We start from the raw sequence: 27588 nt of genomic DNA on the forward strand, positions 1-27588 counted from the left end.
CAATATTTATCCCTCAACCAACATCACTAAAAGCAGATTATCTGGTCGTTATCACATTGCTGTTTGTGGGATCTTGCTGTGCGCAAATTTGGATGCCGCATTTCCCAACATTACAACAGTGACAGCACTTCAAAAAAAAACTTTTTTTTAGCTGTAAAGCACTTTGGAGCGTCTCGAGGTCGTGAAAGGTGTTAATCTATAAATGCAAGTTCTTTTTTTTTCTCTTTTAGGACAGAGAAGGAAGGCCTGGAGGGAAACACCTGCCAGAGAGGCAGGATGGACCCAGAATCACTCTCACTCCCACAGCATGTCCTGACGCCAGAGGTCTGGCCTGAGGGCGAGATTCCAACAGGCCGCCAATTAACGATGGAAAAGGTTTTACTTTTTACAGCCAAGGAACAACCTGAAGGAGAACATCTGTCGTGGAGAACTCTGGAGCCTCAGACTGACTGTTCCCCGGTAGGCAATGGCTACCCCTGTCCTCAGATACCGGGAATTGTGTCTGTCGGGAGGAAGAGAGGGGAGGGTATCCTTTGCACAACAGGCCTTTTTAAAAGCTGTTAAAGAGGGACATTTTTCAGAAAATAAAACAGCCAACTGATGAATGGCCGCCCCTGAGCAGCGGCAGAGAGCAGCAACTAGAGAAGTGAAGGATAGTATTAGATTAAAAGAAGAGGTTTACAATGTTGCCAAAAAGAGTAATAAGCCTGGGGATTGGGAGAGTTTTAGAAACCAGCAAAGAATGACCAAGAAATTGATAAAGAGGGAGAAAATAGAATATGAGAGTAAACTAGCAAGAAATATAAAAAGATTGTAAGAGCTTCTACAAATATGTAAAAAGAGATTTGCAAAAGTAAACGTGAGTCCCTTAGAGGCAGAAACAGGAGAAATTATAATGGGAAATAAGGAAATAGCAGGGACGTTAAACAAATATTCTGTATCTGTCTTCACAGCAGAAGACACAAAACAAATACCAGAAATAATGGGAAACCAAGGGGCTAATGAGAGTGAGGAACTTAAAGTAATTAAGACTAATAAAGAAAAAGTACTGGAGAAATTAATGGGATTAAAAGCCGACAAATCCCCTGGACCTGAAGGCCTACTTTTAAGATTTAAAAAAAAGTGGCTGCTGAGATAGTGGACGCATTGGTTTTGATCATCCAGAATTCCCTAGATTCTAGATCAGTCCCCATGGATTGGAAGGTAGCAAACGTAACCCCGCTATTCGAGAAAGGAGGGAGAGAGAAAACAGGGAACTATAGGCCGGTTAGCCTGACATCAGTAGTAGGGAAAATGCTGGAATCCATTATTAAGGATGTAGTAACAGGGCACTTAGAAAATAATAAAATGATTAGGCAGAGTCAACATGGTTTTATGAAAGGGAAATCATGTTTGACAAATCTATTGGTTTTTTTGAGGGTGTAACTAGCAGGGTAGATAAAGGGGAACCAGTGGATGTAATATATTGGATTTTCAAAAGGCATTCGATAAGGTGCCACACAAGAGATTGTTACACAAGATTAGGACTCATGGGATTGGGGGTAATATATTAGCATTGATTGAGGATTGGTTACCAGACAAAAAACAGAGAGTAGGAATAAACGGGTCATTTTCGGGTTGGCAGGCTGTAACTAGCGGGGTGTCGCAAGGATCAGTACTTGGGCCTCAACTGTTTGCAATATATACCAATGACTTAGATGAGAGGAGTGTAATGTATCCAAGTTTGCTGACGATATAAAGCTAGGTGGGAAAGTAAGCTGTGAGGAGAACACAAAGTGGGTGATTTTAACCCCCAAGAACGGGGGGCTGGGGGCAGGTGGAAGTTGAAAATAATTGTTTTTTTGGGTCGCCACTGCAAAATTTTCAGACTTTGCATTCCCAGTGGGAAGCCTGTACTTTTACACGCCCAAGTTACACCTGGAAATAAAACCGGGTTGCGGTCGCGACCCGAAAAACAACTATTTTCAACTCCACCCCCCCCAACCCTTCTGTTCTTGGGGGTTAAAATCACCCCCATAGAGTCTGCAAAAGGATATAGACAGATTAAGTGAGAGGGCAAGCAGATGGAGTATAATGTGGGGAAATGTGAAATTATCCACTTTGGTAGGAAAAATAGAAAAACAGAATATTTTTTAAAAGGTGAGAGACAAAGGAATGTTGGTGTTCAGAGGGATTTGGGTGTCCTTGTACATGAATCACAAAAAGTTAACATATAGGTATAGCAAGCAATTAGGAAGGCAAATGATATGTTAGCCTTTATTGCAAGGTGATTGGAGTGTACGAGTAAGGAGGTCTTACTGCAATTATATAGGGCTCTGGTGAGACCACACCTGGAGTACTGTGTACAGATTTGGTCACCATACGTAAGGAAAGATATACTTGCCTTAGAGGCGATGCAACGAAGGTTCTCTAGATTGATTCCTGGTTGTCTTATGAGGAGAGATTGAGTAGAATGGGCCTATACTCTCTAGAGATTAGAAGAATGAGAGGCGATCTCATTGAAAACATATAAAATTCTTGGAGGGCTTGACAGGGCAGATACTGAGAGGCTGTTTCCCCTGGCTGGAAAGTCTAGAACTAGGGGTCATAATCTCAGGATAATGGGTCGGCCATTTAGGACTGAGATGAGGAGGAATTTCTTCACTCAGAGGGTTGTGAATCGTTGGAATTCTCTACCCCAGAGGGCTGTGGATGCTGAGTTGTTGGGTATATTCAAGGCTGAGATATAGATTTTTAGACATAAAGGGAATCAATGGATATGGGGATTGGGTGGGAAAATGGAGTTGAGGTTGAAGATCAGCCATGATCTTGTACAATGGCGGAGCAGCCTCGAGGGGCCATATGGCCTACTCCTGCTCCTATCTCTTATGTGCTTAACAGGCCTGAGTCACTGGCCTGTGCTTTTTGTTCAAGCTCCAGATTTTGTCCATCGGATCGCACCTAAAAGCAGCATGAAGTGGGTGGGACTAGCAGCATGAAGTGAGTGGGGCTAGCAGCATGAAGTGGGTGGGACTTGCAGCATGAAGTGGGTGGGACTTGCAGCATGAAGTGGGTGGGACTAGAAGCATGAAGTGGGTGGGACTAGCAGCATGAAGAGGGTGGGACAAGCAAGATGAAGTGAGTGGGACTAGCAGCATGAAGTGAGTGGGGCTAGCAGCATGAAGTGGGTGGGACTAGCAGCATGAAGAGGGTGGGACTAGCAGCATGAAGTGAGTGGGGCTAGCAGCATGAAGTGGGTGGGACTTGCAGCATGAAGTGGGTGGGACTAGAAGCATGAAGTGGGTGGGACTAGCAGCATGAAGAGGGTGGGACAAGCAAGATGAAGTGAGTGGGACTAGCAGCATGAAGAGGGTGGGACTAGCAGCATGAAGAGGGTGGGACTAGCAGCATGAAGAGGGTGGGGCTAGCAGCATGAAGAAGGTGGGACTAGCAGCATGAAGTGGGTGGGACTAGCAGCATGAAGAAGGTGGGACTAGCAGCATGAAGTGGGTGGGACTAGCAGCATGAAGAGGGTGGGACTAGCAGCATGAAGTGGGTGGGACTAGCAGCATGAAGAGGGTAGGACTAGCAGCATGAAGTGGGTGGGACTTGCAGCATGAAGTGGGTGGGACTAGCAGCATGAAGAGGGTGGGACTAGCAGCATGAAGTGGGTGGGACTAGCAGCATGAAGAGGGTGGGACTAGCAGCATGAAGTGGGTGGGACTAGCAGCATGAAGTGGGTGGGACTAGAAGCATGAAGTGGTTGGGGCTAGCAGCATGAAGAAGGTGGGACTAGCAGCATGAAGTGGGTGGGACTAGCAGCATGAAGAGGGTGGGACTAGCAGCATGAAGTGGGTGGGACTAGCAGCATGAAGAGGGTAGGACTAGCAGCATGAAGTGGGTGGGACTTGCAGCATGAAGTGGGTGGGACTAGCAGCATGAAGAGGGTGGGACTAGCAGCATGAAGTGGGTGGGACTAGCAGCATGAAGAGGGTGGGACTAGCAGCATGAAGTGGGTGGGACTAGCAGCATGAAGTGGGTGGGACTAGAAGCATGAAGTGGGTGGGACTAGCAGCTTGCAGTGGTTGGGACTTGCAGCATAAAGTGGGTGGGACTAGCAGCATGAAGTGGGTGGGACTAGCAGCATGAAGTGGGTGGGACTAGCAGCATGCAGTGGGTGGGACTAGCAGCATGAAGTGGGTGGGACATGCAGCATGAAATGGGTGGGACTAGCAGCATGAAGTAGGTGGGGCTAGCAGCATGAAGTGGGTGGGACTAGCAGCATGAAGTGGGTGGGACTAGCAGCATGAAGTGGGTGGGACTAGCAGCATGAAGTGGGTGGGACTAGCAGCATGCAGTGGGTGGGACTAGCAGCATGAAGTGGGTGGGACTAGCAGCATGAAGTGGGTGGGACTAGTAGCATGAAGTGGGTGGGACAAGCAGCATGAAGTGGGTGGGACTAGCAGCATGAAGTGGGTGGGACTAGCAGCATGAAGTGGGTGGAGCTAGCAGCATGAAGTGGGTGGGACTAGCAGCATGAAGTGGGTGGGACTAGCAACATGAAGTGGGTGGGACTAGCAGCATGAAGTGGGTGGGACTAGCAGCATGAAGTGGGTGGGACTAGCAACATGAAGTGGGTGGGACTAGCAGCATGAAGTGGGTGGGACTAGCAGCATGAAGTGGGTGGGACTAGCAGCATGCAGTGGGTGGGACTAGCAGCATGAAGTGGGTGGGACTTGCAGCATGAAGTGGGTGGGACTAGCAGCATGCAGTGGGTGGGACTAGCAGCATGCAGTGGGTGGGACTAGCAGCATGAAGTGGGTGGGACTAGTAGCATGAAGTGGGTGGGACTAGCAGCATGCAGTGGGTGGGACTAGCAGCATGAAGTGGGTGGGACTAGTAGCATGAAGTGGGTGGGACTAGCAGCATGAAGTGGGTGGGACTAGCATCATGAAGAAGGTGAGGCTAGCAGCATGAAGTGGGTGGGACCAGCAGCATGAAGTGGGTGGGACTAGCAGCATGAAGTGGGTGGGACTAGCAGCATGAAGTGGGTGGGTCTAGCAGCATGAAGTGGGTGGGACTAGCAGCATGAAGTGGGTGTGACTAGTAGCACGAAGTGGGTGTGACTAGTAGCACGAAGTGGGTGGGACTAGCAGCACGATGTGGGTGGGACTAGCAGCATGAAGTGGGTGGGACTAGCAGCCACTTTATTTTGGAGCCGCTTCCGCTTTGCTTTTGAGCACAAACGGGGGCGGTAACAAGACACAAATCGCCACCTGTCTCTCTCTCTCTCTCTCTGTCTCTCCCTCTCTCTGTTTCTCTCGCTTTATCTCTATCTCTTTTTCTGTCTCTCGGTCTCTCTCGCTCTGTCTCTCTCTTTCTCTCTCTCTCGCTCTGTCTCTCTGTCTCTCTCTTGCTCTGTCTCTCTCTCTCGGTCTTTCTGTCTCTCTCGCTCTCCCTGTCTCTCTCTCTCTCTCTCTGTCTCTCTCGGTCTTTCTGTCTCTCTCTCGGTCTTTCTGTCTCTCTCTCAGTCTCTCTGTCTCTCTCAGTCTCTCTGACTCTGTGTCTCTCTCTCGGTCTTACTGTCTCTCTCTCTCTCTCCCTGTCTCTCTCTCTCTCTCCCTATCTCTCACGGTCTTTCTGTCTCTCTCTCGGTCTTTCTGTCTCTCTCTCGGTCTTTCTGTCTCTCTCTCGGTCTTCATGTCTCTGTCTCTCTCTCGGTCTCTCTCTTTGTCTCTCTCTCTCTGACTCTTTGCCTCTGTGTCTCTGCCTCTCTGTCCATGTGTGTCTCTCTCTGTCTCACTGTCTCTCTCTCTCTCTGTCTCTGTCTCTCCCTCTCTGCCTGTCTCTATGTCTCTATCTTGCTCTCTCTCTATCTCTCTCTCTGCCTGTATCTCTCCCTGTAGCTCTCTCTGATTCTCTGCCTCTGTCTCTCTCTCTCTCTGTGTCTCTGTGTTTCTGTCTCACTGTTTCTCTCTTGTGCTCGCTCCGCCTCTCTCTCTGTCCCTCTCTCCCTGTCATTCTGTCTCTCTCACTGTCTCTGTCTCTCTCTGTGTCTCTGTCTCTCTCTGTCTCTCTCTGTGTGTCTATGTGTTTCTGTCTCTCTATCTCTTTCGTATTCGCCCTGTCTCTCTCTTTCTGTCATTCTGTCTCTCTCTCTCTGAATCTCTTTGTCTCTGTCTCTATCTCTCTCTGTCTCTCTCGTGCTCTCTGTCTCTCTGTCTCTCTCTCTCTCTGTCTCTATCTCTCTCTGTCTCTCTCTCTTTGTCTCTCTCTCTCTGTCTGTTTGTTTCTGTCTCTCTCTTTATCTCTTTCGTGCTGGTTCTGTCGTTCTCTGTCTCTGTCTGTCATTCTGTCTCTGTGTGCGTCTCTCACTCTCTGTCTCTGTCTTTCTATCTGACTCTTTGTTACTTCTCGTACTCATTTTCTCTCTTATCTCCCTCTCTCTAATCTCTGGTTCTGCTCCATAGGACTGCTCTCTCTCTCTCTGTTTTTCTCTCTCTCTTTCCCTTTCTCTCAGATTCCAGCTACCAGACGCAACTGTGGCACAGTTGTGTCACCTCCACTCATGTCGCCGTGCCAACTCGCTTGCTGAGGGCTATCATGGTCCAATCACCTGCTGTGCACAGTGGCTCCCTCCCTCCCTCTCTACACCTCATGATTAACACTGGCACCATTGAATTTTCGTTCTATTCTGAAACAGTATTTTCGTACAATGTTGTCTAAGCTTGAGAAAGGCCCATTGACTTTTTAATCTCTTTCGGCAGATAAATCAAAATAGTGGAAATAAAAAGTTTAACCCAGCTGTCAGAATGAGTGAGGGTAGAGAGGTGCCGTCAATGGAAATCACGTAAACAGGTCATCTGCTGTCACTTTAATGAGCAGAAATTCACAATCACTGATCTTTCTCTCCAAACCTTCATTCGGTTTCACCCTATTAGCTGTGGTCGGGTCTCATCAGGTTTAAATGGAAACTCTGAATGAACAACGGCAGATTCGGGATGTGCTGAGTCTGCTCTTTGTAATGCCGATATGAAATTGCTTCTGATGATGAGATTCTGCCTCGTTCAATTCACTCTCGACTATTCCACTCCCCTGCAGACTCCAGTAATTAATACTGATGATGGTCAGAACAATGAGTGTTGAGTACTGACAGTATTAATACTGTCGGAAGGTATAGATGTTAAGTACTGCGCAGGGCTATAGCACGAGTATTAATGCTGGTAAATACCCTGAATAATAAGTATTACAGATGGTGACTGCTGGCCAATATTTATCCCTCAACCAACATCACTGAAACAGATTATCTGGTCATTTATCTCATTGCTGATGGTGGGACTTTGCTGTGCCTTCCCAAGCCCAGAAGCACTAAAAAGAAAAAAGACTTTGCATTTATATAGCGCCTTTCATGACCTCCAGAGGTCCCAAAGCACTTTGCAGCCATTGAAGTCACTGTTGTAATGTAGGAAACGTGGCAGCCAATTTGTGCACAGCAAGTGGTAATGACCAGATAATCTGATTTTTAATGATGTTGTTAGAGGGATAAATATTGGCCAGGACACTGGGAGAACTCCCCCGCTCTTCTTCAAAGTAGTGCCTTGAGAGGGCAGACGACATTTAATGTCTCATCAGAAAGACGGCACCTTCGACAGTGTAGCGATCCCTCAGTACTGCACTGGGAATATCAGCCTAGGTTTTGTGCTTAAGTCTCTGGAGTGGGGTCCCTGTGCACGGTCAGTATCCTCTAATCCTGGATTCAGACCAATCCAAGAACTATCGGACGCACCTACTGACAATGAACTATGCACTGGATCAGGATAAGTCTCAGGCAATCCCAGCATAGTCAGCCCTGCGATTCGTCACAGATTAGTCACTCAACGGCCTGCACTCACAGAATTATATCAGCCAATATCCCAGACTCCTCCATCCCTGGGTGTGTCCTGTCTCACCAGAAATCTCAGGGCTTCAGGGTCAAACAAGGCCAAGGAAACCTCTGATTACTGATTACCACCTACCATCCCCCCCCCCAAACTACTGAATGAGTACTCCTCCATATTGAACACCACTTGGGGGTAGCAAGGACACAGAATGCGCTGTGGGTGGGTGGAATTCCAATGTGCACCATCAAGGGTACCTTGGTAGTACCACTACTGACCCAGCCAGCAGAGTTCTGACTGACATAAGTGATGAGGGAATCAACATCAGGGAAGAACCTACTCTGTCCACAATAGCATTGGTGGGAGTGACCTCCGTCAATCCTGGCGAAGACAAAGTCTCGTCACAGTTTTTTAAAAATTAATTCTCAGGATGTGGGCATCGCTGGTAAGGCTGGCATCTATTGCCCATCCCTAGCTGCCCTGAGAAGGTGTTGGCAAGCCTTCTTCCGTAGCGATTTTGATGCAACTGAGTGCCTTACTAGGTCACTTCAGAGGGCACCTGAGAGTCAAGTGAGTCAAGCTCCATTGTGTAGCGTGAGATCCCAGTGTGCTAAGTGGGACAGACTAAGGACAGAGCCGGCAGGCCAAAACTGAGCATCCAAGAGGTGGTGTAGGCCATTGGCAGCAGCGGAATTGTACACCACTACAATCTGTCACTTCATAACCCGGCGCATCCCTCACCATCAAGTCAGGAGATCAACCCTGGTTCAATGAGGAGTGTAGGAGGGCCTTCCAAGTGCTACATTGGGCACACCATAGAATGAGGCACCAACCTACTGAAGCTACAACCCAGGGCTAACTGCGCGCCAAATCCCAAACGCAGCAGATGGAGATAAGCAATTCCATCACCAACGGATCAGAACAAATCAATGTAGTCCTACCAAATCCCATTGAGAATGGTGGTGGACAACCAGGCAACTGACAGAAGGAGGAGGCTCTATGAACACACTTATTACATAGGATTGCATAGAATTCACAGTACAGAAACAGGTCATTTGGCCCAACTGCTCCTCTCCCCTTCTCTCCACTCCCCTTCCCCTTCTCTCTCCTCCCATTTTCCTCCCCTCCTTTTCTCTTCCCTCTCCTCCCCTTGACTCCTCTCCCTTTCCCTCTCCTCCCCACACCATGATGGCCAGAGCATCCTGACTAGACATTTCCTCCCTCCCTCCCCCCAAAACCCCGCAGCCATTTAATCTCCTGGGAGAGGCAAAAAAACAGAGAAAAACCCAGGGCCAATAATGGGAAAATACTCTGGAAAATTCCTGTCCGACCCCCTCAGGTGATCGAAACCAGTCCAGGAGATCACACGGACCGAGTGTTATCCATAAAGTCACATACCTTGCGATGATATGATGTGATCTCTGCCCCAGTCAGGAACCGGTCCAGCTCCCTCTTGAAGGCAGTGCAGAGAGTCAGCACCCACAACACCAGCCGGCAACGTATTCCAGAGGCTCACTGCTCTCTTGGAAAAGAAGCATCACCTAACATCCAGTCTTTGTTACCTCTAGAATCCACTATTCCAATGCTCACCTGGCCGGCCTCCCACCTTCCAGCCTCCATAAACTTGAGCTCATCCAAAACTCTGCTGCCCGTATCCTAACTCGCACCAAGCCCCGTTCACCCATCACCCCCTGTGCTTGCTGACCTACATTGGCTCCCAGTCCGGGAATGCCTCTATTTTAAAATTCTCATCTTTGTTTTCAATCCCTCCGTAGCCGCACCCCTCCCTATCTCTGTAACCTCCTCCAGCCCTACAACCCTCCGAGATCTCTGCGCTCCTCCGATTCTTGCCTCTTGCGCATCCCTGATTTTAATCGCTCCACCATTGGCGGCCGTGCCTTCAGCTGCCTAGGCCCTAAGTTCTGGAATTCCCTCACAAAACCTCCCTTCCTTTCTACCTCTCTCTCCTTTAAGACGCTTCTTAAAACCTACGTCTTTGACCAAGCTTTTGGTCTCCTGTCCTAATATCTCATGATGTGGCTTGGTGTCAAATTTTGTTTGATAATCGCTCCTGTGAAGCACTTTGGGACGTTTTACTACGTTAAAGGCGCTATATAAATGCAAGTAGTTGTTGTTGTTGACTATTTCCACTCTTACATACTTTAAAATTATGTCCCCTGGTCCTCCCCAATTTGTTGAATTTGCTTATAGAGGCAAAATCTGGAATCATTTAAGAGCTATCCGGATGCTGTGATGGTTTTCTTTTGGATGAATAAGCTAGGAGGTGGAAAACGGCCTTCCTTACCTGCATCTACTCTGAGACCTCGCAATTCCCAATTACCCGAGAAGACCATCATCCCAACTTGATGAACCATTACGTTCATTAATTCCTTGGTCGAAAATACCTTGCTATCGTCTTGTAAATGTATCGCCTCTGTTTTTGAACTTGGGGAAAGAACAGCTTCTAATTTAAGTTGGGTTACCATAGCAGTTAAATAGAAATACGACGGCCACCGAGGCATTTTTACCACACTTGGAATTCTAGAGTATGTGTGCGACAGGGCCACTGCCTCAGTTATAGGTCACAGACGCAAAAATGTCGTATGGAACACAAGAACATAGGAACAGGAGGAGCCCATTCAGCCCCTTGAGCCTGTTCCGCCATTCAATCAGATCATGGCTGACTTAACTCCATTTACCCGCCTTGGTTCCGTATCCCTCAATACCCTTACCTAGCAGAAGATCTATCTATTTTGGTTTTCAAATTTTCAGTTGACCACCCTCCCCCAGTCTCAACAGCTTTCTGGGGGAGAGAGTTCCAGATTTTCACTCCCCTTTATGTGAAGAAGTGCTTCCTGACATCATCCCTGAACAGCCTCGCTCTAATTTTAAGGTTATGCCCCCTTCTACTGGGCTCCCACACCAGAGAAATAGTTCCAAGTATATATCCAATTCCCTTTTGAAAATTATTATTAAATCTACTTCCACCACCATTTTAGGCAGTAAAATATGGTATTGAGATAGAGGATCAGCCATGAATCATATTGAATGGCGGAGCAGGCTTGAAGGGCCGAATGGCCTACTCCTGCTCCTATTTTCTATGTATAGGAAATCCTGATCCTAACAACTCGCTGCGTAAAATAATTTCTCCTCATCTGCCCTCTCAGGTAGACGGAAAAGATACTAGGGAATTATTCTAAAAAGAGCAGGGGAGTTCTCCCCGGTGTCCTGTCCAATATTTATCCCCCAACCAACATCACTAATACAGATTATTTGGTCATTTAGCTCATTGCTGTTTGTGGGACCTTGCCGTGCGCAAATTGGCTGCCATGTTTCCCTGTATTGCAACAGTGACTGCACTTCAAAAATACTCCATTGGCTGCGAAGCACTTTGGGATGTCCTGAGGTCATGAAAAATGTTATACAATTGCAAGTTCTTTCTTAGATTTCAGTGAGTAAGAAGAAGCTAGAACTAGTATATATATTACAAGGAGAGAGTGACTGTTGTCTGTAATATTTATATGACAATCAGTTTTCTCTAAGTGTGTAGAATATATAAGCCATAAAATTGGACACAGTAATGTACTAACAAAAATATATTTCAGGTGTTACAGTTATTAGCAGTAGAGAGGGGAGGTAATGAACACTATCAGTAATCGGCACCTCACCACACGTTGACTGCATTTGAACTAGGAAAGTGGCCAACAAAAAAATATATAATTTCAAGAGAGCAAAATGTCTGTTGTACAATTAAAGTGAATGATGAAAGTATGTTGATGCTATTGGTTTGATTGGTGCTGATTGTTGTATTGATTCTGTGGGTGCTGTTTATTTTATAGGTGCTGTGGGTTCTATTGGTTCTGCGGGTGCTGTTTATTCTATATGTACTGTTGAATGTATTGGTGCTGCTGGTTCCATTAGTATTGTTGAATGTACTGGTGCTGCTGGTTCCATTTGTATTGTTGATGTACTGGTGCTGTTGGTTCCATTAGTACTATTGAATGTTCTGGTGCTGTTGGTATTGTCATGTAATTGTGTGAATATTCTAATACCAGCTCACAAACTCATTAAAGAGAGCTCATATAGACTATACTCTTTATAAGAACAGAAGGTCAGAGAGGATGACATCCATACTATCCACACTGCGTAAAGACATATATTTATCTGTATGTATTGCCTAAAAGCATTTAGCGCAGGTCCATCACACTTCAGCATGCATAAAAATAAATTATTGTCATCCACAATAACCTCCAACTGGTCTCAGGAGCTGTCCATTTTCCTGCACAGAACACCTTAAGGGAACAGGCCAGGGTCAACACTGCTCCATTGTACCAGCAAAATTGTGCCGCAGACCCCACACTGCTTACATGTGAGGCTACAGAAGCTCAGCTCACCCTAATACATATGACATTCGAGCCACTTGTACAGGAGATGGTCACATTTCTACATCTGGTGTGCCTTTCTGATTCAAGTTAATACCAGCTCTCTGATTATTAACACACTGAACCTGATCTCAAAAACCAACTGCAGTGCTAGGTTTGGCCATCAGATGCTCCATTTCAATAGACAAGATATTGCAAAAAAAAAAGTATATATTGGTTAAAATCTCCATTTATATCAAAGATATTGATGCATCTGTATGAATCCATCTTCATTAAAATGGGGGGCAGTGGAATTCATACGAATGTGTCAATGAGTTTATTCCTAATACCATTTTGGCCTGATTTCCAGATACAGCATAATCTGAGAAATGACAGGAGGTTTGGAACAGCTATATATCTGGGCATGGCCTCAATATCATTGAAACATAGGACAAGGCAAAATCCAAACTATTTAGTAATATGGGAATCGCTAGATGACAAAAGACCCAGGTCCATCTAGTTCGACTTCTACCATCCTGACACAATGATAATGGAGTTGTTCACTAATCATAGCAATCAATCTCTATCAATTAATCCAGAACAGACCCAAACATGAGGCCAGGAAAACCCCCAGTGGTGGAGAGCTTTGGGAACCACAAGTCCAAAGTTATCTGTTCCTCCCAAGCATGCTACACTTACCACATGTCATGTCTCAAATTACTCACATACTATATCCCAAATTTGTTATTTTCTGAAAGAAATCTGTCAAATTTGCATTTGAATGAATCAGTACTATCTTCTCCCACCGTCTCCCTCGGGAGCTCGTTCCACAGATTGATCACTCGATCACTGAAATAATGTTTCCGCAGATTAGTTTTGAATTTACTCCATCATCAAGTGCAGGCCGTGTCCTATAGTTCTACGGTTCTGGACAAGGTGAAGTGGCTTGTCATGGTCTACTTAGTCATAGGGGACATACCCTGGAATTCTTGCAAGCCAGCATTAAGCAGCTCTTAATGTGGTGTAACTATCAGAGTAAGCTGCAGGAAGGTCACAGCTACTGTGCTGTGTGTTTTGTCTTCCATTGCTTTGCTGCAATAGATTTAATTGCTTTCACCATACCGCGTCCAGTTGTCCTTATGAACAGCGAGTAAATGAGTAAAGGGAGTCCACCGTGTTCCAGTGCACTAAGGGAGGTGAGTCCCAGTTACTACATGACGTGAGATGTACAGCGGATGTGAGAAAGTCACCCAATTTTACCTGGTAAGAAGCTGACACTGAGACAACCTACAAGCCATACAGTACCAGACAGGGATGGATCCTTCCCTTTTACCCGGTGCTGGTACATACACAGCCCCCACTTCCCAACAACAACAACTTGTATTTATATAGCGCCTTTAACGTCGTAAAACGTCCCCAGGGCATTTCACAGGAGCGATTATCAAACAAAATTTGACACCGAGCCACATAAGGAGATATTAGGACAGGTGGCCAAAAGCTTGGTCAAAGACGTAGGTTTTAAGGAGCATCTTAAAGGAGGAGAGAGAGGTAGAGAGGTGGAGAGGTTTATGGAGGGAATTCCAGAGCTTAGGGCCTAGGCAGCTGAAGGCACGACCACCATTGGTGGAGTGAAGTAAATCAGGGATGGACAAGAGGCAAGAAGTGGAGGAGCGCAGAGATCTCGGAGGGTTGTAGGGCTGGAGGAGGTTACAGAGATAGGGAGGGGTGAGGCCATGGTGGGATTTGAAAACAAGGATGGGAATTTTAAATTCGAGGTGTTGCCGGGCCTGGAGCCAATGTAGGTCAGCGAGCACAAATACCCGAGAATGAATAAGGAAAATCATTCATCCAACCAGACAATTTGACCAGTGTGAGGTACAACACTTGCACCATTTTCACTGCCAAACTAGAAATTGGAAAAATACACAGACCATGTACATGAGCCATGGGAAATAAGGCAAAGAAACTTATTTTTTAAACTGTTATTTGATGAAGCTCCTTACTGTATCATTATAGCTGGACACAGTAGTGTTGTGGTTATGTTACTGGATCAGACGCCTGGACTAATAATCCAGGGAACGTGAGTTCAAATCCCACCATGGCAGAAATTAGTTCAAAATCACGTAATGAGAATTTGAAGACAGTTTTAAAAATCTACCAGTGGAAGTGACCATAAAGCTGTTGGATTATCATTAAAAACCCAGCTGGTTCACTTAATGTCCTTTAGGGGAAGGAAACCTGCTGTCCTTAACCTGTCTGGCCTAATATGTGACTCCAGACCCAGGTCAACTTTTAACTGCCCTCTGAAGTGGACGAGCAAGTCATTCACTCAGTTCTTGGGATGGGCAATAAATGCCGGCCTTGCCAGCGACGCCCACATCCCGAGAATGAATCAGGAAAATCATTCATCCAACCAGACAATTTGACCAGTGTGAGGTACAACACTTGCACCATTTTCACTGCCAAACTAGAAATTGGAAAAACACACAGACCGTGTTCATGAGCCATGGGAAATAAGGCAAAGAAATGAAAAATAGTCCCAGCCTCCCAGAATCAATCATAACCAACTAGAGAGGGGTGACAGGGAGTTGTTACTTACTTAAAGAGAAAACGTAGTGAAAGGTCAAAATCCCGCAGTGTAGTCCACCACTAAGGTACAAGTAGGAGAAGATTAATCAGTAAATAGCGGGCAGTGCCAATCTTGGATTTTAAAAGCCTGTAGATTGTAAGAGGAAGGGAAGTCTGAGGGAGGAGTTCCAGTGTTGAGGCTCTGGGGAAGAATGAGTTAGGGTCTCGATTTGAACACAGTGAGGATACAAGGAGGGGGAGGATGAATGTTTAGGACAGAAGATTTGGAGGAACAAGAGAGAAAGATTCAGAGGATCACTCACCATAGTAGCATGAAAAAAATAAAGAGAGACAGGAGAAGTTGCAGCTGATGAATAGATTTACAAAGGAGATGAAGGGACTGTGTCTGAGGAAACCAGAAAGAAAGAAAGGAAGACTTGTATTTATACAGCATCTTTCACGACCTCAGGAATTCCCAAAGCACTTTGCAGCCAATTGAAGTCTTTTGAAGCGCTGTCATTGTTGTAATGTAGGAAACACGGCAGCCAATTTATGCACAGCAAGGTTCCACAAACAGCAATGAGGTAATGACCAGATAATCTGTTTTTTAGTGATGTTGGTTGAGGGATAAATATTGGCCAGGACACCAGAATCTATGGGATTTGTTATGTCCACCCGAGAGGCCAGACGGAACGTCTCATCCGAAAGACGGCACCTGCGACAGTACAGCTCTCCCTCAGTACAGCACTGGGTGTGTCAGCCTGGATTATGGGCTCATTAACCGTGTTGGACTACATCCTGTATAATACAGCACAGGGTCAGTGAGTACAGTAAGCAGCATCTTGTGGGCAATCACTCCCCCATAAACGGAATTCTCCAGACCCCTATATACACAAAAACAAGGCGGTTTTAATCGATTCCAATTAGGAAAACCAGGTTGGAGCAAGACTCAAAGGCAACTTAAACTGACTCATTACTCTGCAAGGACATCGACAATGACACTCACCTCAGTCAACTTTCCACTCTCTTGTGTTTTAACAGGAGCAAATTGTTCTTTACAGAGAATGAAGGAGTGTCAGGGGAGAGGAGAGAGCTGCTGTGTCAGCAGTGTTCCAGGCAGCGTGTGCCAGCTCTGCCCATCAGTGAGTTCAGCTCCATCTCCCTGCAAGATGCCAGCATAACGAGCTATCTGAAAATAATTGCTCCCTCTTGGTTTCAGCGCACGTCATCAAAAAACTGCACTCTGTGAAACATCGAATATATTAGACAAACAGTCTTATCACAAAGTCCTCTCAGTGAAGCCCCTGTTGGGCAGAGGCCCACAGCACACAGTTGCCTCTAATTCACAATGATTCGTCAATCTCACTCACAAAGGACGGCTGCTGAGAGCCATAGAAAAAATCTCATACTGTCAAGGAGAAATGTTCTTTTGAGGTTGAGAATGGTGAATCATTGTTGGGATGGTGTAAATAGAGCTGTACCTGCCCTGGGAGTGTTTGATGGAACAGTGTAGAGGGAGTTTTACTCTGTATCTAACCAGTGCTGTACCTGCCCTGGGAGTGTTTGATTGTACAGTGTAAGGGGAGCTTTACTCTGTATCTAACCATTGCTGTACCTGCCCTGAGAGTGTTTGATGGAACAGTGTAGGGGGAGCTTTACTCTGTATCTAACCTGTGCTGTACCTGCCCTGGGAGAGTTTGATGGGACAGTGTAGAGGGAGCTTTACTCTGTATCTAACCAGTGCTGTACCTACCCTGGGAGTGTTTGATGGGAGTGTAGAGGGAGTTTTACACTCTATCAAACCCATGCTGTACCTGCCCTTACGTAGAATTACATAGAATTACATAGAATGTACAGCACAGAAACAGGCCATTCGGCCCAACAGGTCCATGCTGGTGTTTATGCTCCACCCTTCTTCATCTCACCCCGTCAACATATCCCCTTTTCCTCTCTCCGTCATCTAGCTTCCCCTTAAATGCATCTATGCTTGTCACCGCAACTACTCCTTGTGGTATTGAGCTCCACATTTTAACCACTCTCTGGGTAAAGAAGTTTCTCTTGAATTCCCGATTGGATATTAGTGACTATCTTATATTTATGGCCCCTAGTTCTGGTCTGTCCCACAAGTGGAAACAGCTTCTCTACATCTACCCAACCAAACTCTTTCATAATCTTAAAAGACCTCTATCAGGTCACCCCTCAGTCTTCTCTTTTCTATAGAAAAGAGCCCCAGCCTGCTCAATCTTTCCTGATAGGTATAACCTCTCAGTTCTGGTAAATCTTTTGTGCACCTTCTCCGGTGCCTCTATAAAAATGTTTAAATATGGAGACCAGCACTGTGAACAGTACTCCAAGTGTGGTCTAACCAAAGTTCTATACAAGTTTAACATAACTTCACTGTTTTTCAATTCTGTCCCTCTGGAAGTGAACCCCAGTGCTTTGTTTGCTTTTTTTATGGTCTTATTAACCTATGAGCTACTTTTGGTGATTTGTGTATCTGTACCCCCAGATCCCTCTGCTCCTGTAACCCATTTAGACTCTTATTTTCCAAGGAATATGTGGCCTCCTTATTCTTCCTGCTAAAATATACCACCTCACACTTATCTATATTGAAATTCACTTCCCAATTACACGCCCATTCTGCAAGTTTATTAATGTCTTCCTATATTTTGTCACAGTCCTCCTCAGTATTAACTACACCTCCCAATTTGGTGTCATCCGCAAATTTTGAAATTGTACTGCCGATTCCAGAGTCCAAATCGTTTATGTAAATAGTGAACAACAGTGGTCCCAGCACCAATCTTGTGGAACACCACTTCCCATCTTTTGCCAGTCTGAGTAACTACCTTTAACCCCTAGTCTCTGTTTTCTGTTTTGTAGCCAGCTTGCTATCTATTCTGCTACTTGTCTCCTGACTCCACATGTTCTGACCTTAGTCATGAGTTTACTATGCGGTACTTTATCGAAGGCCTTTTGAAAATCCAAATATATTACATCTACTACATTACCCTTGTCTAATAAGGTTGGTCAAGCATGATCTTCCCTTTTGAAATCGGTGCTGACTCTTTATTATCTTTTCGGTTTCTAGATGTTTTTCTATTACATCTTTGAGTAAGGATTCCATTATCTTTCCCACCACTGACATCAAGTTAACCGGTCTATAGTTACCTGGACTTGTTCTATCTCCCTTTTTAAATATAGAAATCACATTAGCTGCCCACCAGTCCTCTGGCGCTATTCCCTTTTCTAATAAAATTTTATATATATGTAATAGTGCCTCTGCTATCTCTTCCCTAACTTCTTTTAATATGCGCGGATGCAATCCATCCAGACCACGGGTTTTATCTGTAAGTTTGATTAGTTTATCAATTATTCCCCCCCCTTTCTATCTTAAATTTCTTTATATCTTTTTTGATCTCTTTTTCTAATGTCATGCCCACCTTGTTAGTATCCCTGGTAAATACTGAGGAAGATTATTTAATATTTCTGCCATTTCACTCTCATTACCTGTGAGTTTATCATGTGTATCCCTTAGTGGCCCTATCCCTATCCTGATTTTTCTTTTGTTATTTATATGTCTGTAGAATAATTAACTATTTCTTTTTATATTCCTTGATAATTTAATTTCATAGTTTTGTTTGCCTTCCTAATTGTTTTTTGACATCTTGCCTAACTTTTTCATTTTCCCTTTTGTCATCCTCTCCTTTGTTGTCTATCTACTTAGTGTGTGCCTTTTTCTTTAGTTTCAATTTTTCCCGATTTCTTTATTCATCCATGGTGTGTCATTACTGGCTAGTTTGTTCTTGCTTTTCAGTGGGATACATTTCTCCTGGACACTATTGACCACCATTTTAAATGCTCCGCACTGCTGTTCTATTTCCTTGTTTGTCAGTAAATTTTTCCAGTTTATCTTCCCTAGTTCCATTCTCATCCCTGTAAAATCAGCTTTTTTTCCAATTTATTACGTTGGTCTTTGTCTTACTTATGTCCTTCTCAATCTTTATCTTTATTATGTTGTGATCGCTATTGTCTAGATGTTCCCCTATGCTTACTTCTCTTATCTGATCTGATTCATTTCCTATTACTAGATGCAGCAGTACTCCCTCTCTTGTTGGGCTTTTTACATACTGGTTAAGAAAGGAATCCTGCACACATTGTAAAAACTCCAGTCCCTGTATCCCTTTACCTACCTCTTCTTGCCAGTTTATTTGGGGGTAGTTAAAATCTCCCATGATTATTATTCTATGTCCTTTACTCATTTCACATATTTGCTTACATATTGCTTCCTCCACCTCCTTTCCACTATGAGGTGATCTGTAGGATACCCCTATTAGTGGGATCGATCCCTTCTTATCTTTTATTTCAATCTATATGGATTCTGTTTCTATCCTTCTGTAAGATATGTCCCTTTTTTCTACTGCCATTATGTTACCTCTAATTAGTACAGCTACTCCACACCCACCTCCCCCCCCACCACCACCTTTCGTCTTTCCCTATCCTTTCTGATTATGTTGCAGCCTGCAATATTTAGTTGCCAGTCCTGTCCTTTATGTAGCCATATTTCAGTTATTTCTACCAGATCTGGTTCCTCGCTATGGATTATTGCCTCCAGTTCCCCCGTTTTGTTTTGGGCACCGTGTCCAGGCAGTTTAATTCACCTTTAATAGTTGTTCCTTTTATTTTATTTTTAACAGTCCTTTTATGCTTCTGTTTTATATCTGTATTTGTTCCTTGACTGTTTATGTTATCTTTATTCCTTACTCTGGTCTGACCTTTACACTCATCTCCTGTTTCTTTTATCTTTAGGCTTTTTTCATTGCTACCAGATCCCTCCCCATCTTCCTAGTTGGAAGCCTTATCCACTGCCCTATTTATGCTTTCCGCTCGGACTCTGATTCCATTCCGGTTCAGGTGGAGCCCGTCCCAGTGGTACAGCTCATTCCTGTCCCAGTACTGGTGCCAGTGTCCCATGAAATGGAACCCCTCCTTCCTACACCAATCTTTCAGCCACGCATTCACCTGCCTGATCTGCCTATCCCTGGGCCAATTAGCCGTGGCTCGGTTAGTAAACCTGAGATTACCACCCGTGAGGTCCTGCTTTTTAATTTAATTCCTAGCTTCTGATATTCCCTCAGCAGGACCCCCTCCTTGTTCTTATGTCATTGGTCCCAACACGGACCATGACAACTGGATCCTCTCCCTCCCTTCCAAGTTCCTCTCCAGTTGCTCCAAGATGTCCTTTACCCTTGCACCAGGTAGACAGCACACCCTCCTGGACTCTCGGTCGTGACTGCAGAGGACACTATCTGGCCCCCTGGTTATAGAATCCCCTACAACTACAACCTTTCTATTCTGATGCTCCCCACCTTGGACTGCCTCATACTCCACGGTGCCATGGTTAGCATTCTGGGCATCCTCCCTGCAGCCTTCCCCCTTATCCTTACAGGTAGCAAGTACATTGTACCTGTTGGACAGGACCAGTGTCTGCAGGACCCTCTCCTCTATTTCCACTCGGTTCCCCTCACCCTGCTGACTAACAGTCACACTCTCCCGTTCCTGCACCTATACTTTCCTCTAAGGTGTGACTGTACTCTGGTGAAAACTATCTAGATATTCATCTCCCTCCCTTAAGTGTCGGGGTATCTCTAACTCGCACTCCAGCTCAAAGATCCTGAGCCGGGGTGTCTCTAACTCACACTCCAGCTCAAAGACCCTGAGTCGGGGTATCTCTAACTCGCACTCCAGCTCAAAGACCCTGAGTCGGGGTATCTCTAACTCGCACTCCAGCTCAAAGACCCTGAGTCGGGGTATCTCTAACTCGCACTCCAGCTCAAAGACCCTGAGTCGGGGTATCTCTAACTCGCACTCCAGCTCAAAGACCCTGAGTCGGGGTATCTCTAACTCGCACTCCAGCTCAAAGACCCTGAGTCGGGGTATCTCTAACTCGCACTCCAGCTCAAAGACCCTGAGTCGGGTGTCTCTAACTCGCACTCCAGGTCAAAGACCCTGAGTCAGGGTATCTCTAACTCGCACTCCAGCTCAAAGACCCTGAGTCGGGGTATCTCTAACTCGCACTCCAGCTCAAAGACCCTGAGCCGGGGTATCTCAACCCAGAGACATTTACTGCTTTTGTGGCAATCCGGGACAGTCTCACTGTACACAAATTCACACATATTACAGTCCTGACACACAGCCTGTACTGCCATTTCTAGTTTGTATTTATTTATTATCAGTAGTTTATTTCTAGGACTAATAGAATCACTTGAGTTCTAGATTATATTTAGTAAATGGATGTGGCTTGATTGTGAAATAATTAGTAATTACTTAGTCCTTTTTTATGTATCTTTTTATTTTTTATTTAAGTTTTAAAAGTTGATAGATTAGTTTATAGTTCCTTGGTTTAAATCACTTAGCACCTCCTTCCCCCTCTGCACCTAATTCCCACACTCACCAAGTTCCCAGTTGAAAGTCCTCACTCTGTCAGCGATTCACTCCATTAGAAGTTCACTCTCTGTCTTTACCAATGTCTGTGCTCAAGCTCTGGAGGTGTTTGATGCAACAGTGTAGAGGGATCTTTACTCTGTATCTAACCTGTCCTGCACCTGACCTGGGAGTGTTTGATGGGACAGTGTAGAGGGAGCTTTACTCTGTATCTAACCCGTCCTGCACCTGACCTGGGAGTGTTTGATGGGACAGTGTAGAGGGAGCTTTACTCTGTATCTAACCCGTCCTGCACCTGACCTGGGAGTGTTTGATGGGACAGTGTAGAGAGAGCTTTACTCTGTATCTAACCCGTGCTGTACCTGCCCTGAGAGTGTTTGATGGGACAGTGTAGAGGGAGCTTTACTCTGTATCTAACCCATGCTGTATCTGCCCTGGGAGTGTTTGATGGGACAGTGTAGAGGGAGCTTTACTCTGTATCTAACCCATGCTGTATCTGCCCTGGGAGTGTTTGATGGGTCATTATAGAGGGAGCTTTACTCTGTATCTAACCCATGCTGTACCTGCCCTGGGAGTGTTTAATGGGTCAGTGTAGAGGGAGATTTACTCTGTTTCTCACATTCAGCAACACGTCCATTTTGAACGCTTGCGGCAAATCTGCACTCACTCGTCATGCCGGCAATTAGTTCCAGAGATCGACAACTCTCTGTGAAAAGAAGTACGTCCTAGGAACAGAGGAATATAGGAACGTAGTAATATAGGAATATAGGAACGTAGGAATATAGGAACGTAGGAATGTAGGAAAATAGGAATATAGGAACATAGTAATATAGGAACGTAGGAATATAGGAACGTAGGAATGTAGGAATATAGGAACGTAGGAACATAGGAATATAGGAACGTAGGAACATAGGAACGTAGGAACATAGGAATGTAGGAATATAGGAACATAGGAACGTAGTAATATAGGAATATAGGAACGTAGGAATATAGGAACATAGGAATATAGAAATATCGGAACATAGAGATATAGGAACGTAGGAATATAGGAACGTAGGAATATAGGAACGTAGGAACATAGGAATATAGGAACATAGAAATATAGGAACATAGGAATATAGGAACGTAGGAATATAGGAACGTAGGAACATAGAAATATAGGAACATAGGAATATAGGAACGTAGGAATATAGGAACGTAGGAACATAGGAATATAGGAACATAGAAATATAGGAACATAGGAATATAGGAACGTAGGAATATAGGAACGTAGGAATATAGAAATATCGGAACATAGGGATATAGGAACGTAGGAATATAGGAACGTAGGAATATAGGAACGTAGGAACATAGGAATATAGGAACATTGGAACATAGGAATATAGGAATGTAGGAATATAGGAACATTGGAACATAGAACAGCAGGAGGCCATTTAGCTCCTCTGGCCCGCTCTGCCATTCAATCAGATCATGGCTGATCTGTACCTCAACTCCATTTACTGCTTTTGCTCCATATCCCTTGATACCCTTACCTAATAAAAATCCATCGATCTTAGTCTTGAAAGCTCCAATTATCCCCCAGCGCCCACAGCCTTTTGGGGGAGAGAGTTCCAGATTTCCACTACCCATTGTGTAAAAAGGTGCATCCTGATTTCACTCCTGAATGTCCCAGCTCTAATTTTATTATGTCCCCTCGTTCTTGATTCCCCCACCAGAGGAAATAGTTTCTCCGTATCTACCCTATCGAATCCTTTTAACATTTTAAACACCTCGATCAGATCACCCCTCAATCTTGAGGGAATACAAACCACGTTTATGCAACTGGTTCTCATAATTTAACCCTCTAAGTCCTAACATCTAATCTAGTTCTATATTTATGTGACTAATCCCCAATGCCCATTTTATGCCTGAGTGGCCAATCCCCAATGCCCATTTTATACTCAGGTGGCCAATCCCCAATGCCCATTTTATACCCAGCCAAGTCTCACCGTTTGGGCGCCCACATGAAGGACAGCTAGTTAGGAAGGGGTCAGTGGGTCACCAATCTGGACCCCAGCAAGGGGTTAATGGAATGTTAGCCTTTATATCTAGAGGGCTAGAATATAAAAGGGAGGAAGTTTTGCTACAGCTATACAAAGCCCTGGTTGGACCATATGTGGAGTACCGTGTACAATTCTGGGCACTGCACCTTACGAAGGATATATTGGCCTTGGAAGGAGTGCAGTGCAGATTCACCAGAATGTTACCATGGCTCCAAGGGTTAAATTATGAGGAGAGATTACATAAACTAGACTTGTATTCCCTGGAATATAGAAGGTTAAGGGGTGATCTGATTGAGGTTTTTACGATTTTGAAAGCAATTGATAGGGTAGACAATTTTTTTCCGCTAGTGGGGAAGTCTGGAACAAGGGGACATAACCTTAAAATCAGAGCCAGGCCATTCAGGAGAGAAGTTAGGAAACACTTCTTCACACAAAGGGTGGTAGAAGTGTGGAACTCCCTCCCACAAAAAGCAATAGGTGCTAGCTGAATTAATAATTTTAAATCTGAGATCGGTAGATTTTTGCCAGCCAAGGGTATAAAGGGATATGGAGCCAAGGAGGGCATATGCGGTTAGGATACAGATCAACCATGATTTCATTGAATGGCATTACAGGCTCGAGGGCCTACTCCTGTTCCTATGTTCCTATCAGTCCCCAGTGGGTGGGTTCAGTGTGAGATTAGCCCCTTTCAGTTCCCGGTGGATGGTTCAGTGTGAGATTAGCCCCTATCAGCCCCCAGTGGGTGGGTTCAGTGTGAGATTACCCCCTATCGGTCCCCGGTCGGTGGGTTCAGTGTGAGATTACCCCCTATCAGTCCCCAGTGGATGGTTCAGTGTGAGATTACCCCCTATCAGTCCCCAGTGGGTGGGTTCAGTGTGAGATTAGCCCTTATCAGTCCCCAGTGGATGGTTCAGTGTGAGATTACCCCCGATCAGCCCCCAGTGGATGGTTCAGTGTGAGATTAGCCCCTATCAGGTTCTAGTAATATCAATGACAATCTAAAAAGTCAGTTTCAATAAATGACTACATGGAATTCTTAACACAACAATTAGTCAGATCGATTTCTCCCTCAGTGACGCTGAGATTGGGACTCTGAGCACGGACCTGCCATTTACCTGAGCCATTCTTTAATTTGTTTCTATTTAACAAAGAGGAGAACCAAAAAACTTCAATTGAATGAAATGCTCAGTCCAGAAAGCACAGATTGAAAGGAGAGAGAGGCACGTACATAGAAATATACAAATAGAGAGCGCGCACAGAAATATACAGAGAGATAGAGAGACATACACAGAAATATATAGAGATAGGGAGACATACACAGAAATATACAGAGAGATAGAGAGACACACAGAAATATACAGAGAGATAGAGAGACACACAGAAATATACAAATAGAGAGATAGAGAGACACACAGAAATATACAAATAGAGAGATAGAGAGACACACAGAAATATACAAATAGAGAGATAGAGAGACACACAGAAATATACAAATAGTGAGATAGAGTGACATACACAGAAATATACAGATAGAGATAGAGAGACACACAGAAATATACAAATAGAGAGATAGAGAGACATACACAGAAATATATAGAGATAGGGAGACATACACAGAAATATACAGAGAGATAGAGAGACACACAGAAATATACAGAGAGATAGAGAGACACACAGAAATATACAAATAGAGAGATAGAGAGACACACAGAAATATACAAATAGAGAGATAGAGAGACACACAGAAATATACAAATAGTGAGATAGAGTGACATACACAGAAATATACAGATAGAGAGATAGAGAGACACACAGAAATATACAAATAGTGAGATAGAGTGACATACACAGAAATATACAGATAGAGAGATAGAGAGACACACAGAAATATACAGATAGAGAGACACACAGAAATATACAAATAGTGAGATAGAGAGACACACAGAAATATACAAATAGAGAGATAGAGAGACACACAGAAATATACAAATAGTGAGATAGAGTGACATACACAGAAATATACAGATAGAGAGATAGAGAGACACACAGAAATATACAGATAGAGAGACACACAGAAATATACAAATAGAGAGATAGAGAGACACACAGAAATATACAAATAGAGAGATAGAGTGACACACAGAAATATACAAATAGTGAGATAGAGTGACATACACAGAAATATACAGATAGAGAGATAGAGACATACAGAAGTAGAGAGATAGAGAGACACACAGAAATATACAAATAGAGAGATAGAGAGAGACGTACGGTCATACAGACAGGGATAGAGTGAGTGACACAGACAGAAATATACAAATAGAGAGATAGAGAGACACACAAAGTGGTAGAAAATTTGTCTCCGGCATTATCGAATCAGCCGCCCATTATAGGCACCGCTTGATATTCCGACTGGTCTGCGTCCCCACCACCGCCCCCCCCCCACCCCCCCAACCCCCCCCCCCCCCCCCGGTCTAGTCCAATTTCACCCCCCACCACCACCACATTCCTGGTTGCTAGTGCCCCAGGAGGTGATGGCATAAGCCCTGGAACATGGACTTTCGGCATTTCCCTACCCCACCCCCCCCCCCAACAATAACATTCCAGTTCAGCGGCAGATTAAACGTACAGCTGCCAAAGAAATACATTCCAGGCAGAACACAAGACGTGAAGAGTGTGTCCCCCTCCTCCACCCCCCCACCACCCACCCACCACCTCGGCTCCTGTCATCTTGGCAGGAAGTCACTGGCCTGCTGCCGGCTCAGGACTCCTCACCGGCAAGGCTCAGTCCCAGCGCGCAGAGGACCAGCAAACACGTTAGTGCAGTTCAACGAGAGACAAGAGCAACTAATCACTCCCCAGAGAGCAGAGAGTGTAGGTGGAGAGATCGCAGCTCTGTCAGTCTGGCTGATGCCACGCAGCACTGCACGGCTGCAAATTACACCTCTCCCATCTCTCCCCATTCACCATCAGTCGCCGGGCAGCTTGTTCCCAGCGGAGGGGATTAACCCTCTCACCCACCTCTCCCCACTCACAGACAGACACTGGGCAGCCTGTTCCCAGCGGAGGGGATTAACCCTCTCACCCACCTCTCCCCACTCACAGTCAGACACTGGGCAGCCTGTTCCCAGCGGAGGGGATTAACCCTCTCACCCACCTCTCCCCATTCACCGTCAGTCACCGGGCATCTTGTTCCCAGCGGAGGGGATTAACCCTCTCACCCACCTCTCCCCATTCACCGTCAGTCACCGGGCAGCTTGTTCCCAGTGGAGGGGATTAACCCTCTCACCCACCTCTCCCCACTCACAGTCAGACACCGGGCAGCCTGTTCCCAGTGGAGGGGATTAACCCTCTCACCCACCTCTCCCCATTCACTGTCAGTCACCGGGCAGCTTGTTCCCAGCGGAGGGGATTATACTCTCAGCCACCTCTCCCCACTCACAGTCAAACACTCGGCAGCCTGTTCCCAGCAGAGGGGATTAACCCTCCCACCCACCTCTCCCCATTCACAGTCAGACGCTCGGCAGCCGGTTCCCAGCGTAGGGGATTAACCCTCCCACCCACCTCTCCCCACTCACAGTCAGACACTGGGCAGCCTGTTCCCAGCGGAGGGGATTAACCCTCCCACCCACCTCTCCCCACTCACAGTCAGACACTCGGCAGCCTGTTCCCAGCGGAGGGGATTAACTCTCTCACCCACCTCTCCCCACTCACAGTCAGACGCTTGGCAGCCTGTTCCCAGCGGAGGGGATTAACTCTCTCACCCACCTCTCCCCACTCACAGTCAGACACTCGGCAGCCTGTTCCCAGTGAGGGGCATTAACCCTCTCATAGAATCATAAAATCTTATAGCACAAAAGAAGGCCATTTGGCCCATCGTGCCTGTGCCGGCGCTTTGAAAGAACTATCCAATTAGTCCCATTTCCCTGGTCTTTCCCCGTAGCCTGCAAACTTCTCATTTTCCAAGTGTTTATCTTATTCCTTTTTGAAAGTTATTGTTGAATCTGCTTCCACCACCCTTTCAGGCAGTGCGTTCCAGATCATAATGTAAAAAAATGTTTCCTCGTGTCGCATCATGCTCTTTTGCTGATTACCTTAAATCTGTGTCCTCTGGTTACTGACCCTTCTGCCACTGAAAAACAGTTTCTCCTTATTTACTCTATCAAAACCCTTCATGATTTTGAACACCTCTATCAAATCTCCCCTTAACCTTCTCTATTCTAAGGAGAACAACCCCAGCTTCTCCAGTCTCTCCACATAACTGAAGACCCTCATCCCTGGTACCATTCTAGTAAATCTCTTCTGCACCCTCTCTAGGGC

General features: G+C 45.4%; 1 long non-coding RNA gene across 1 annotated transcript in view; it reads left to right on the forward strand.

Moving 5' to 3' along the window:
- The first annotated feature begins 214 nt into the window (after positions 1-214).
- The window catches only part of LOC137305195 (uncharacterized), an 89962-nt gene continuing 62588 nt past the window's right edge, over positions 215-27588 (forward strand). Inside the window, exon 1 of the long non-coding RNA XR_010958674.1 lies at positions 215-459. This is a non-coding gene — a long non-coding RNA (uncharacterized lncRNA). The remainder of the gene's footprint in view (positions 460-27588) is intronic.

The sequence above is a fragment of the Heptranchias perlo genome, chromosome 39 (assembly GCF_035084215.1).
Source record: "Heptranchias perlo isolate sHepPer1 chromosome 39, sHepPer1.hap1, whole genome shotgun sequence".
Classification (NCBI taxonomy): domain Eukaryota; kingdom Metazoa; phylum Chordata; class Chondrichthyes; order Hexanchiformes; family Hexanchidae; genus Heptranchias; species Heptranchias perlo.